The sequence below is a fragment of the Myripristis murdjan genome, chromosome 20 (genome assembly GCF_902150065.1).
Source record: "Myripristis murdjan chromosome 20, fMyrMur1.1, whole genome shotgun sequence".
Classification (NCBI taxonomy): domain Eukaryota; kingdom Metazoa; phylum Chordata; class Actinopteri; order Holocentriformes; family Holocentridae; genus Myripristis; species Myripristis murdjan.
The window spans coordinates 269973-282472 of NC_043999.1; the positions used below are offsets into that span (position 1 = coordinate 269973).

Below are 12500 nucleotides of genomic sequence, written 5' to 3' on the forward strand. Positions count from 1 at the left end.
ACTACTTTTACTACTACTTTTACTCTGCTACGCTACTACTGCTACTACTACTACTGCTACTACTGCTACTACTACTACTACTACTACCCCTGCTCCCTCTAAGCTGTTCGTCCTGTTGTTTCTGCTGCTCTTGGCCCTCTTCCAGTCATCATCTGCTGTAGCTGTGGGGTTCGGGTTAGCTGTTTGCTGCTGTTGGCCGTCTTCACTGTAACTGTAGGGTATCAGCAGCTTGCAGTCATGTTAGGGTTAGGGTTCGGGGGCTAAGGGGGTAGGGTTAGGGTTCGGGTTAGCTGTTGCTGCTGTGGCCGTCTTCACTGTAACTGTAGGGTCACAGCAGCTTGCAGTAATGTTAGGGTTCGGGTTAGGGTTGGGGTTGGGTTAGCTGTTGCTACTGCTGGCCCTCTTCACTGTAACTGTAGGGTTCCAGCAGCTTGCAGTAATGTTAGGGTTCGGTTAGGGGTTCGGGTTAGGGGGTTAGGGTTAGGGTTAGGGTTAGCTGTTGCTGCTGTTGGCCGTCTTCACTCTAACTGTAGGGTAACAGCAGCTTGCAGTAATGTTAGGTTCGGTTAGGGGGTTCGGGTTAGGGGTTAGGGTTAGGGTTCGGGTTAGCTGTTGCTGCTGTTGGCCGTCTTCACTGTAACTGTAGGGTAACAGCAGCTTGCAGTAATGTTAGGGTTTGGGTTAGGGGGTTAGGGTTCGGGTTAGGGGGTTAGGGTTAGGGTTCGGGTTAGGGGGTTAGGGTTAGGGTTCGGGTTAGCTGTTGCTGCTGTTGGCCCTCTTCACTGTAACTGTAGGGTAACAGCAGCTTGCAGTAATGTTGCTGCTGTGTTCACTGTTTAACCTGTGAAATTTAATTTTAGTAATATGTCTTCTTCAGTGGTGTGTAGTGACGGCAGTGTTCACTCTCTTCTGTGGTGCAGTATGCCAAGCTGGCGCTGTCTCTGCGCGTTCCCGGAGCCACGAAGAAGAAGAAGCTTCCCGCTGAGTCATCGGAGGGCGGGGCCAGAGCCGGGGAGGTGGAGCCCGAAGAGGAGGACGACGAATACGCCGGCGGGCTGTGTTAGCCACTTCCTGTTTCTTGTTGAGCCCACTTCCTTTTGCCCTCTGTCTTCCTGACTGAGAGAAAGACTTCCTGTTTGCCTCACTGAGCATGTCTGTTCACGGGTCATCAGTTAGCGTTGTCATGACGCCTGACCCCTGATAATCAGAAGTCCTGTTACCATGGAAACAGATGCATGACAGCACCACAGCAACATCCTCAGTGTCAGCATGTTCATGTTTCGTGCCGCGTTTGATTGCGATCGGAAAAAAACCTCTTTTGTTCAGGTTCGAGTTTGTCATGTACGTCTGAGAACTGTTGACGCTATCGCCACGGAAACAGCTGTCATTCAGCCGATCAGCTGACTGTAACACCTCGGCGTGTTGTGAAGACGAGCCAGAGGTGAAGCGCTTCACGCTGCTTATGGTGATGTGGATGTGGAGCTGCAGGACCAGGGGGGCCGGGGGTTTGGAGGCTGAGCACAGGAACAGGAAGCAGCTCTCTGGGCTCGGTGGTATGTTCTAGATGTTCTAGATGTTCTAGATGTCCTAGATGCTCTGGATGTTCTAGATGCTCTGGATGTTCTAGACGTTCTAGATGTTCTAGATGTTCTAGATGTCCTAGATGTTCTGGATGTTCTAGATGCTCTAGATGCCCTAGATGTCCTAGATGCTCTAGATGCTCTGGATGTTCTAGATGTTCTGGATGTTCTAGATGTTCTAGATGTTCTGGATGTTCTAGATGTTCTAGATGTCCTAGATGCTCTGGATGTTCTAGATGCTCTGGATGTTCTAGATGTTCTGGATGTTCTAGATGTTCTAGATGTTCTAGATGTTCTGGTCTCTGCCTGTCTGTCATCATATCCACATCACTAACCAGTTTATCAGAAATCTCAGTCGTCGTCCCAACATCGACATCAAAGTGTTCAGTCAGAAACATGGTGAGATTTGACTCAATGGCCCCGCCCCTCTCTGTCAGTCTGGACTGGGGCGGGCCATTACACCTCCATGTCGGTTCATGTTGCCTAGAGGATGACACCCTCCTCTAGCGCCACCAGCAGGTCAAGCTGTGTTGGCCCAGTGGCCCCTCCTGCCCTGCAGCTCCACACACCTGATCCACATACGGGCCACTCACCGTCATGCCCGCCCTGCTCAGGTACATGTGTTTCAACCAATCAGCATTAAGCCCTGACCTGGCTCAGGTGAGCTGCTCATCTTGTTTCTCTGACGATATCGTTTCATCTCTTAGTAGACACAGCAGGGCAGATTTCTGTCTACCTGGTTCAAGTGCCTGGTGTTAGTGAACAGACCCTGAAGGCACCACTCATTCATCATAAAGTGTGTTTCTGTCAGGTCAAAGGTCAAAGGTCACTGCTGCTAACTTGATGTCACATTATCCCACTGAAAACCATTGGTGCATTTTAAATGTTATCCCACTGAAACCTTGGTGCATTTTAAATGTTATCCCATTGAAAATCCTTGGTGCATTTTGAAAAGTTTGCCTGATGCTGCAGTGAGTTTCTCTGGAGTGTCACATGACCTGTGCTTGCCAATCACAGGACAGGAAGTAGATGGGCAGTGAGAAGGAACTGGACTGGAAATGGAAATGTTGCCTTTTCTTCAACACTTGAACTGTGTGTGTGTGTGTGTGTGTGTGTGTGTGTGTGTTCTGCCTTTGACTCTAAGCCATTCATTCTCTAGCATGTGGAACGGTTGCATGCGCCCAGCTGTTTGTGCTGTCATCAGCCAATCATATGACTCCATGCAGACCTGTTGACTGTGTGAGCCAATCATATTTGAGGGGGCGGGGCTATGATACTGGGCATGTCCTTTAACCGTGGCACACTGGGAAACTCCAGCTTCCTTTTAACACCAACCTGCTGTGATTGGATCTGGCCAGTTGGAACATGCTGGAAAGGTTCCACTGGCAACTTGGACCAGTCCAGTCCAGTCCAGTCTGGTCTCTGGACTGGACCGGACCAGTCCAGTGTGGTCTCCGGACCGGTCCGCAGGGTGAAGCTGGCCCAGTTTGTCCAGCCGGGTAAAGGGACTCGCCCAGGAACCGTGTGCCGCGCCTCAATGTGCCTCTTTTGGTTCTGATCAATTAAAGTCGATTGAGATCAATCAGCTGTCTGACTGTTTGTTACTGCTGAGATACGACGCTGACATCACATGCTGTCATGTGACCGGTGATGTCAGGTGTTGATCTGCTCTGTTAACCACAACATTACATGAGGGTCTTTGTTCTGTGGCGGTTTAGACTGGTTTTGGCCGGTTTAGACTGGTTTGATACGGTTTAAACTGATTACAGCCTTTTAGACTGTCTGAAGCTGGTTAGACTGTTTTCAGCTTGTTATGACCGGTTTTGACTGGTTTAGACCGGTTTGAGACGGTTTATTAATATTATTAATATGTTTATTAATATTTTAATATTAATATTAGAATTAAGATGAGGGTTAATAACAGATTCATGAATAAAGGTTAGAGTTGAAAACAGATGAGGGCGGGGCTTGTTGAATCTCACTATCTGTTGCAGTAAAGACAGACTCTCCTCAGTTTACCGTCTTTATTGAAGTAGAAACACAGTGGAAACAGTAGAAAGTGGATGACATCATCGTCACTGCACAGATTGACCAATCAGAAGCCAGAACAGAATCTGTATGGTTGCATATTGAAGTTATTCCTACATCATCCAAATCTGAGGGATCCAGTCACAGCAAACCACAGCATGGACTCGTTCAAATATTTTGATTATTTATGCAAATATGCAGATTACTCATTTTGTCAACAGCATTACTTGAAAAATGTTACTGTCAGCTCATAAATATACTTTGATGATAACTGATTGGAAGATGCTGAAGGCTCCTGTCAGTTTTCCATGAATGAATCTAAATCTGTGGTTTCCATGGTGATGAATTCCTTTAAAGCTGCTCTTTATCAGTATCACACTGTTACAGTACTACAGTACTACTACAGCACTACAACTACTACGGGGAGGGAGGGGGCTTGTTAGGAGTTGGGGCTCAAACTCAAACTCTTCTTCCATTCTCTCACTGATTGGATCAGACTCTGGATGAGCCAATCAGAGAAAGGTCTGACCAGACTAGCCAATCCCAGAGAGTATAAGCTCCGCCCACAGAGTAACAACAGGACTCAGCCTTAGAAATATGAAAAAATAGATTTAGATTACATATTCATACAACTACAGAACTGTTTTAAAACTATTTTGCTAAGCTCCGCCCCCCGGAATTACAATTCTGTTTTATATGACACATCTGGCAGACTGTTGCTATGGCAACTACAGGAAAATAGCAGAATAGAATAAATATGCTGGCTACACATCATCGTCATGACGACACCCTTTCACCAGGCAGAGAGAGAAAAACCAAAAGTCCAACGAAACACAAGAGAAAGAGAAAAAAGAAGAGGAGGAATTTTCTCTGCTCTTTTCAATAACTGATATTCACCAATCAATAACATTCCATTCAGAGTTCCATCGGTCTGATCAGTCATATTCTATCTGCTCACTATCAGCCTACTGATCAACATCAATGATCTATCAGTACCACACAGTCAAAGCCTATCAAATCTGTCAGGCCTGAAGGGGGCGGGCCAGGCACCCGGCCAATCAGAAGCCGTACTGGCGGAGGTGCATGCGCTGGATGATGTCACGGTAGTCGTTGAAGACGCGGCGGATGTTCTCCGTGTCGATGGCGCAGGTGAAGTGAGGATAACAGTAATGTTTCCCCTCGCCGCTCGCCGTGCTGATCCTCTGCACACACACACACACACGCACGCACGCACATACACACGCACATACACACACACACACACACACACACACACACACGCACATACACACACACACGCACGCACGCACGCACACACACACACCACACACACACACACACACACACACACCACACACACGCACATACCACCCACACACACACACACACACACACACGCACATACACATACACACAGTCACATCTCACCGCCTTGCCACAGGCAGTTCTCAAGCGAGTGTGACACTTTACGGCCCTTATGTGTGCTGTTACTATGGCAACCAACAACAATCGCCATCATTGTTTGAACTAGTCACATGACCACAGCACACAGGTGAGTGTCTGTTCTCCTCCCATTCAGTTTCTCAGGCTTGGCAGCTGCTGAGTGCTGCCCCCTGCTGGCCTGAGGGCTGCACTGCACTCTGCTCTGTTCGCTGCCCCGCTCGAGTTTGGCTCACTGTCTGTTTTGTCGACTGCCTCAACAATAGGTGTTGAAATGAAAGCATGAAGCCCACACACACACACACACACACACACACACACACACACACACACACACACATGCACACATGCAAACACACTTCAATTTCAATCTTGGTTCTCTACATACCAGAAACTCGTCCCTGATGAAGAACTTGGCTCTCATCACTTTGGGGTCTTCATCAGAATCTGGCACAGCTGAACACACACGCGCACACACACCACACACACACACACACACACACACACACAGCACCATGTTGACATTAAGCCGACAGATTGCAGTATTTTACCTAATTCTAATTTTTGTAATTTGTGTGTCCATGTTTTGTGTGTGTATTGTGTGTGTGTGTGTGTGTGGGTGTGTGTGTGTGTGTGTGTGTACCATCAGCAGGACTGTGTACTGGGTGTATTCTGGGAAATAGTCCTCCAGTTTTGATTTCCCGGCCAGGATCTTCTCAGCCAGGACGTCCTGCTTGTTGAGGAACAGGATGACAGAGATGGTCTTCAGGAACCTGCCAGCCAATCACAAAGCAGCGTGAACCACAGCCAATCACAAGCAGCGTGAACCACAGCCAATCACAAAGCAGCGTGAACCACAGCCAATCACAAAGCAGCGTGAACCACAGCCAATCACAGGCATCCATCATCAGATGGAGAACCTCATTACTGAGGTTCTGCGTCGTGTTCACGTCCTCTGAGGCTGTTTGATGATTTTAAATGAATCTTAATTTCACGTCCAGCTGAATGTTCATCATAATGTAAGTTAATGATAATAAAAATGTCCTTTGTATGAGAAGTGAGGAGAACGTGGAGCAGATCAGTCCCCACAGGTGACTGGTTGGCTGGCTCCTCCCACAGGTGACTGGTTGGCTGGCTCCTCACCTGTTGGTCCAGATGGACTTGAAGAGGTCCAGAGATTCTCGCAGCCGATTGGTCGAGTTGTCCTCTCTGATCACCATGTTGTAGCTGCTGCTCGCCGCCACGAAGATGATCGCCGTCACGTCTGCCACAAACAGGCAGCCAGTCAGCCAGCTGCTTATTCATGTCAGCCAGTCAGCCAGTCAGCCATCAGCCAGTCAGTCAGTCAGTCATCGTCAGCTGCTTATTCATGTCAGCCAGTCAGCCAGTCAGCCAGTCAGCCAGTCAGTCAGTCAGTCAGTCAGTCAGCTGCTTATTCATGCAGCCAGTCAGTCAGCCAGTCAGCCAGCCAGTCAGTCAGCCAGCCAGTCAGTCAGCCAGCCAGTCAGTCAGTCAGTCAGTCAGTCAGTCAGTCAGTCAGTCAGCCAGCCAGCCAGGCAGTCATCCAGTCAGTCAACCAGTCAGTTAACCAGTCAGTCAGTCAGTCAGCCAGTCAACCAGTCAGTCAGTTAACCAGCCAATCAGTCAGTCAGTCAGTCAGTCAGTCAGCCAGTCAGTCAGTCAACCAGTCAGTCAGTCAGTCAACCAGTCAGCCAGTCAGTCAGTCAGTCAGTCAGTCAGTCACGTCAGTCAGTCAGCCAATCAGCCAGTCAGTCATCAGTCAGTCAGCCATCAGCCAGTCAGTCAGTCAGCCAGTCAGTCATCAGTCAGCCAATCAGCCAGTCAGTCAGTCAGTCAGTCAGTCAGTCAGCCAGTCAGCCAATCAGCCAGTCAGCCAGTCAGTCAGTCAGTCAGTCTCAGTCAGCCAATCAGCCTCAGTCAGTCAGTCAGTCAGTCAGTCAGTCAGTCAGCCAGTCAGCAATCAGCCAGTCAGCCAGTCAGCCAGTCAGCCAGTCAGCCAGTCAGTCAGTCAGCCAGTCAGCCAGTCAGCCAGTCAGTTATGTTCTCACCGTTGAAGCACTGAATCCACTTCCTCCTTTCGTCCCTCTGCCCTCCTACATCAAACATACTGAGAGACAGACAGGTAGGCAGAGAGACAGAGAGACAGAGAGACAGAGAGACAGGCAGATGGAGGGTAAGGCAGACAGAGAGACAGACAGGCAGGCAGGCAGACAGGCAGACAGGCAGAGATGTGTGATGAACTCATTCAGATAAAGTGCATGTGTAATGACAGCCGTGTTCCTGCAGGTGGAGACAGAGTCTGTAACCCTGTCGGTGTGAAGCTGAGACGCTTGCTGTGATTGGTCTACATAAAGAGGGGGCGGGACTAAAAGCACTTACTGGAAGTTGACCTTGTCAACCTGAAACCTGGTTTCAAAAATCCCAGATGTCAAAACTCTGAAGCGCAACAAATCCTGCAGGAGAAGAAGAAACGCCGGTCAGATTAACACAAACAGCACTGCTGCTACTACCGATGATGATGATGGTGATGATGATGATGACACCCTCGTTATGTGATACTTGTTAGTCAATTTACTACAACTATTAAAGCTATTATTTGATTTCCCTGTGAGAATTTAATGTTTTATTTCAGAAAAAAATCAAAAAGCAAATACATCAAATGAATCAAATAATTACAGTAACAAATGAAAATAATGTCCTCCAGGTGCTAACAAGGCACTGCTGGCAGGTGGCTAATGAGCAGCAGGGGCGCTGCTTTACCACCAATTAACCTCAAAAGGTCAGTCAGACTTCCTGACCTGGTCAGTGGGAGTGTAGTCGCTCCTCCTCACTGCATCCAGCCTGTCCAGGAAGCTAGAACCACACACACACCACACACACCACACACACACACACACACACACACAGAGTTGATTGCAGTATAGAATTAATTGTGTGTGTGTGTGTGTGGACTTTTCTTCAGAACGTCCTCCATTGTTGTTCCATGTTATCCATGGAATTGTGGAAGGTCTTAATAATCTAGAAGTTCTCAATATTCTAGAGATTCTGAATGTTCTACAAGTCCTGGAGTTCTAGAGTTCTTGAAGTTCTAAAGGTTCTGAAGGTTGCAAAAGTTCTGAAGTTGTTGTTGGGGTTTCAGAGGTCTTGGAGTTCTAGAGGTTCTGGAGTTCCAGAGGTTCTGAAGATTGATAATGTTCTGGAGTTTTAGAGGCTCTGAAGGTTCAAAAGGTTTTGTGTTTTTGTGTTTTTTTGAGGTTTCACAGGTTCCAGAGAGTGTGGAGTTCTGGAGGTTCTAATGTTCTGGAGGTCATGGAGGTAAAAGGTCCTGGAATTCTAAAGGTTGTCTGTTGTTCCAGAGGAAGTTAGAAGATTCTGGGAGTTCCAATGGTTGTGGAGTCCAAGAGACTCTGAAGGTTCTAATGTTTCTGGAGGTTTTTGAGGTTTCAGAGGTTCTGCAGCAGATCCAGCTCAAACATCACCTGATTGTTTGTTCGTTTGGTTTAGTGAACATGAAGAAGCAAGCAAGTGGAGAACATCCCTAAATATCTTTACACCACCACCAACAACAAACAACAATAATATCAACACCACCAACAACAACAATATCAACACCAACAACAACAACAACAATAACAATAACAACACCACCAACAACAAACAACAATAACAATAACACCACCACCAACAACAAACAACAATAATATCAACACCAACAACAACAAAGAACAACACCACCAACAACAACAACAATATCAACACCAACAACAACAAAGAACAACAACAACCAACAACACCAAACAACAATATCAACACCACCAACAACAAACAACAATATCAACACCAACAACAACAAACAATAACAATAACAAACCACCAACAACAAACAACAACAACATAACACTACCACCACCACAACAACAACAATAATCAACACCAACAACAACAAAGAACACACCACCAACAACAAACAACAATATCAACACCAACAACAACAAAGAACAACACCACCAACAACAAACAACAATAACAACACCACCACCACCAACAATAATATCAACACCACCAACAACAAACAACAATAATATCAACACCAACAACAACAAAGAACAACACCACCAACAACAAACAACAATAACAATAACAACACCACCAACAACACCACCACCAACAAACAACAATATCAACAACAACAACAACAAAGAACAACACCACCAACAACAACAAACACAATAACAATAACAACCCACCAACAACACCACCACCAACACAAACAACAACAACATCAACACAACAACAACAAAGAACAACACCACCAACAACAAACAACAATAACAATAAACACCACCAACAACACCAAACAACAATATCAACAACAACAACAACAAAGAACAACACCACCACCAACAAAAACAACAATAACAACACCACCAACAACAAACAACAATAACAATAACAACACCACCAACAACACCACCACCAACAACAAACAACAACAATATCAACAACAACAACAACATCAACACCAACAACAACAAAGAACAACAACACCCCCACCAACACCAATGCTCTTGCTAAGTGAACAGGTTTAGCTTCTGTTGACAGTAAATCTCAGGAGTTTGGGCTGGAGAATCTGTTCCCATAGCAACCTGTAACATAACCACCTCCATCAGCCAATCACCTTCTTCTGTTGCTTCCCTCAGTCCCGCCCCCCTGGGCTGTGATGGGGCCATCATGGTTAACGGAGCGTTCTGATTGGTCCATTGGGACTTGGACTGTCAGTCCCTCTGAGTAATGAACTGGAAGACTGAAGATGTGTGTGTGTGTGTGTGTGTGTGTGTGTGTGTGTGTGTGTGTGTGTGTCTCACTACTGGGCGCAGTCGATGAGCTGGTATTCGTTGGCTCGTTCGAAACACGCCCTCACCCCGTCGTCCTCCCACAGCTTCTGAGCGTGCTCAAAGAAGTCCTGCAGAGACAGACACATGGTTTACTTTCACTGCAGAACCTTCAAGAACCATCAAGAACCTGCAGAAATGAAAAGGAACACCTCCAGATGTTCCAAACGAGCACGTCCAGCAATCCAGACTGTTCTAACAAACATGACCTGCTGAATCACAGCAGGGGAACCCTGTGCTGTAGCAGAACCTTTACGTTCCCAGCAGGGGAACCCTGTGCTGTAGCAGAACCTTTACGTTCCCAGCAGGGGAACCCTGTGCTGTAGCAGAACCTTTACGTTCCCAGCAGGGGAACCCTGTGCTGTAACAGAACCTTTACGTTCCCAGCAGGGGAACCTTTAGGTTCCCAGCAGGGGAACCCTGTGCTGTAGCAGAACCTTTACGTTCCCAGCAGGGGAACCCTGTACTGTAGCAGAACCTTTACGTTCCCAGCAGGGGAACCCTGTACTGTAGCAGAACCTTTACGTTCCCAGCAGGGGAACCCTGTACTGTAGCAGAACCTTTACGTTCCAAAGTGTCGGCTGGGAATGTTTGATGGTTTGAAAAATCGTCTCTTAATTCTTAAATCTATGAAACTGTTTTACTGCACGAACATGTTCTCACAATGAAACGCCTTCAAACACCACTCATCTGTCACACACTGTGTGTGTGTGTGTGTGTGTGTGTGTGTGTGTGTGTGTGTGTGACAGGAAGAGCTTGTTTTGTCTCTTGTTAGTCCTCAGAGACACGGGATGTTTGGATAATTAGGCCTCAGGTGAAACACTGTCTCACACACACACACACACACACACACACACACACACACACACACACACACACACATCCTGCTGTGTGCCCTCCCTCATTACATCACATCATTAGCTTCATTAAAACAAACAAGCTAACGAACTCTCCTGCTGCCCTAACCTCACCTGTCTCACCTGGCTGTTTCACCTGTCTGTCTAACCTGTCTCACCTGGCTGTTTTCACCTGTCTGTCTAACCTGTCTCACCTGTCTGTCTCAGCTGTGTCACCTGTCTATGTCACCTGTCTGTCTCACCTGTCTCACCTGTCTGTCTTACCTGTGGCACAGGACAGACAGACATGCTAACATGTAGTTAGCATGTTAGCACAGGTCAGATTTCCTGTAACTGTCACATTTCACACACACAGTCGCCAATCAGACCCCGCCCACTTCAGCTGATCAGCTGATCTCAGACCCCGCTGTGTGTGTGTGTGTGTGTGTGTGTGTGTGTGTGTGTGTTGTGTGCGTGTGTGTGTGTGTTACCTCTGTGTATTCAAAGTCAGACAGCGGGGCGATGCTCTTGATGTAGTCAACTCTGAACTGGTTGCCAGGGTTACTGATAGGAATGGGCGGAGTCAGTGTGCTCATGGCTGACACGATGGTCTGAAACACACACACACACATACTCAAACACACACACACACACACACACACACTCAAACACACACACACATACACACACACACACACACAGAAGCTCTGTAACAGGAAACTGTTTCATGTTCTGAACGCCACAGTATAGACAGAAAGCTCGATAGGCCACGCCCCCCGGCGTCGTGGGGGGGGCAGTGGGGGGGGACTGATGACCCGGGGCCACAGTGGGGACGGGGCCCTCGAAAGGCCTGAAATAAAAGGTTTGCCTATTGGCCGGCTATATAAGGGCCCAATAAGATTTCTTTTCATGGGGCCCAAAGTCCCTGGCGGGGCCCCTGGACACGCCTGTGACTCCGCCCCCTGCAGGTGAGCAGGCTGCTGACAGGTCTGTGCTCGCTACTATACTATATATACTATACATATACATATATATATATATATATATATATATATATATATATATCTGGGTAATAAGATTTTAGTTTGAAAGATTTAATTGTGAATATAATTAATTATCAAGTATATTATCAAGTAATAGTAGTTATCTGGTAAAAAGTGGCCTGTTTTCTACAGAACAACATGTCATGACGTCGGCAACAAAAACATAACGGGTGAAAAAAGGTGGAGGAATAAGTTCTGATTTGTTGTTGGGACCAATTACTCACAAAACTAATAAGTTACAATTACTAATTACTTCTGTAAAAAAGTAATTTTGTTTGGGCGACGCCCCTCTGCATCAGCGCCGGGACGCACCGAGCTGTCTCTCTATATCTGTGCTGAACGCTGCCGTGCTGCAAAGCATCGTGGGAACTGTGGGGAGGAGAGGAAGTGAGGGAAGGACGAGAGGAAAGGAGGCGAGGGAAGAAGGTGAGGAGAGGAAAAGAGGAAAGAAAAGGAGGAAAGGAAGGGAGGAGAGGAGGCGAGGGAAGGAGTCATCTGTAACGATGACATCATCTGTAATGATGACATCATCTGTAACGACTGCAGTGACTGGTCGGCTGCCCAGAAGTGGGCGTGGCTAACAGGATCCTCAGGCCCCACACCCACTACAGCCGCAGTGCATCCTGGGATACACCTCCCGCCACCAGACCCACTCACCAC

The 12500-nt window shown here is 47.2% G+C and overlaps 2 pseudogenes; one reads left to right on the forward strand and one right to left on the reverse strand.

Annotated features, from left to right (window-relative positions):
• LOC115378561 (gamma-soluble NSF attachment protein-like) overlaps positions 1-3162 on the forward strand; it is an 11873-nt pseudogene extending 8711 nt beyond the window's left edge.
• A 1504-nt stretch (positions 3163-4666) lies between these two features.
• LOC115379159 (guanine nucleotide-binding protein G(olf) subunit alpha-like) overlaps positions 4667-12500 on the reverse strand; it is a 9601-nt pseudogene continuing 1767 nt past the window's right edge.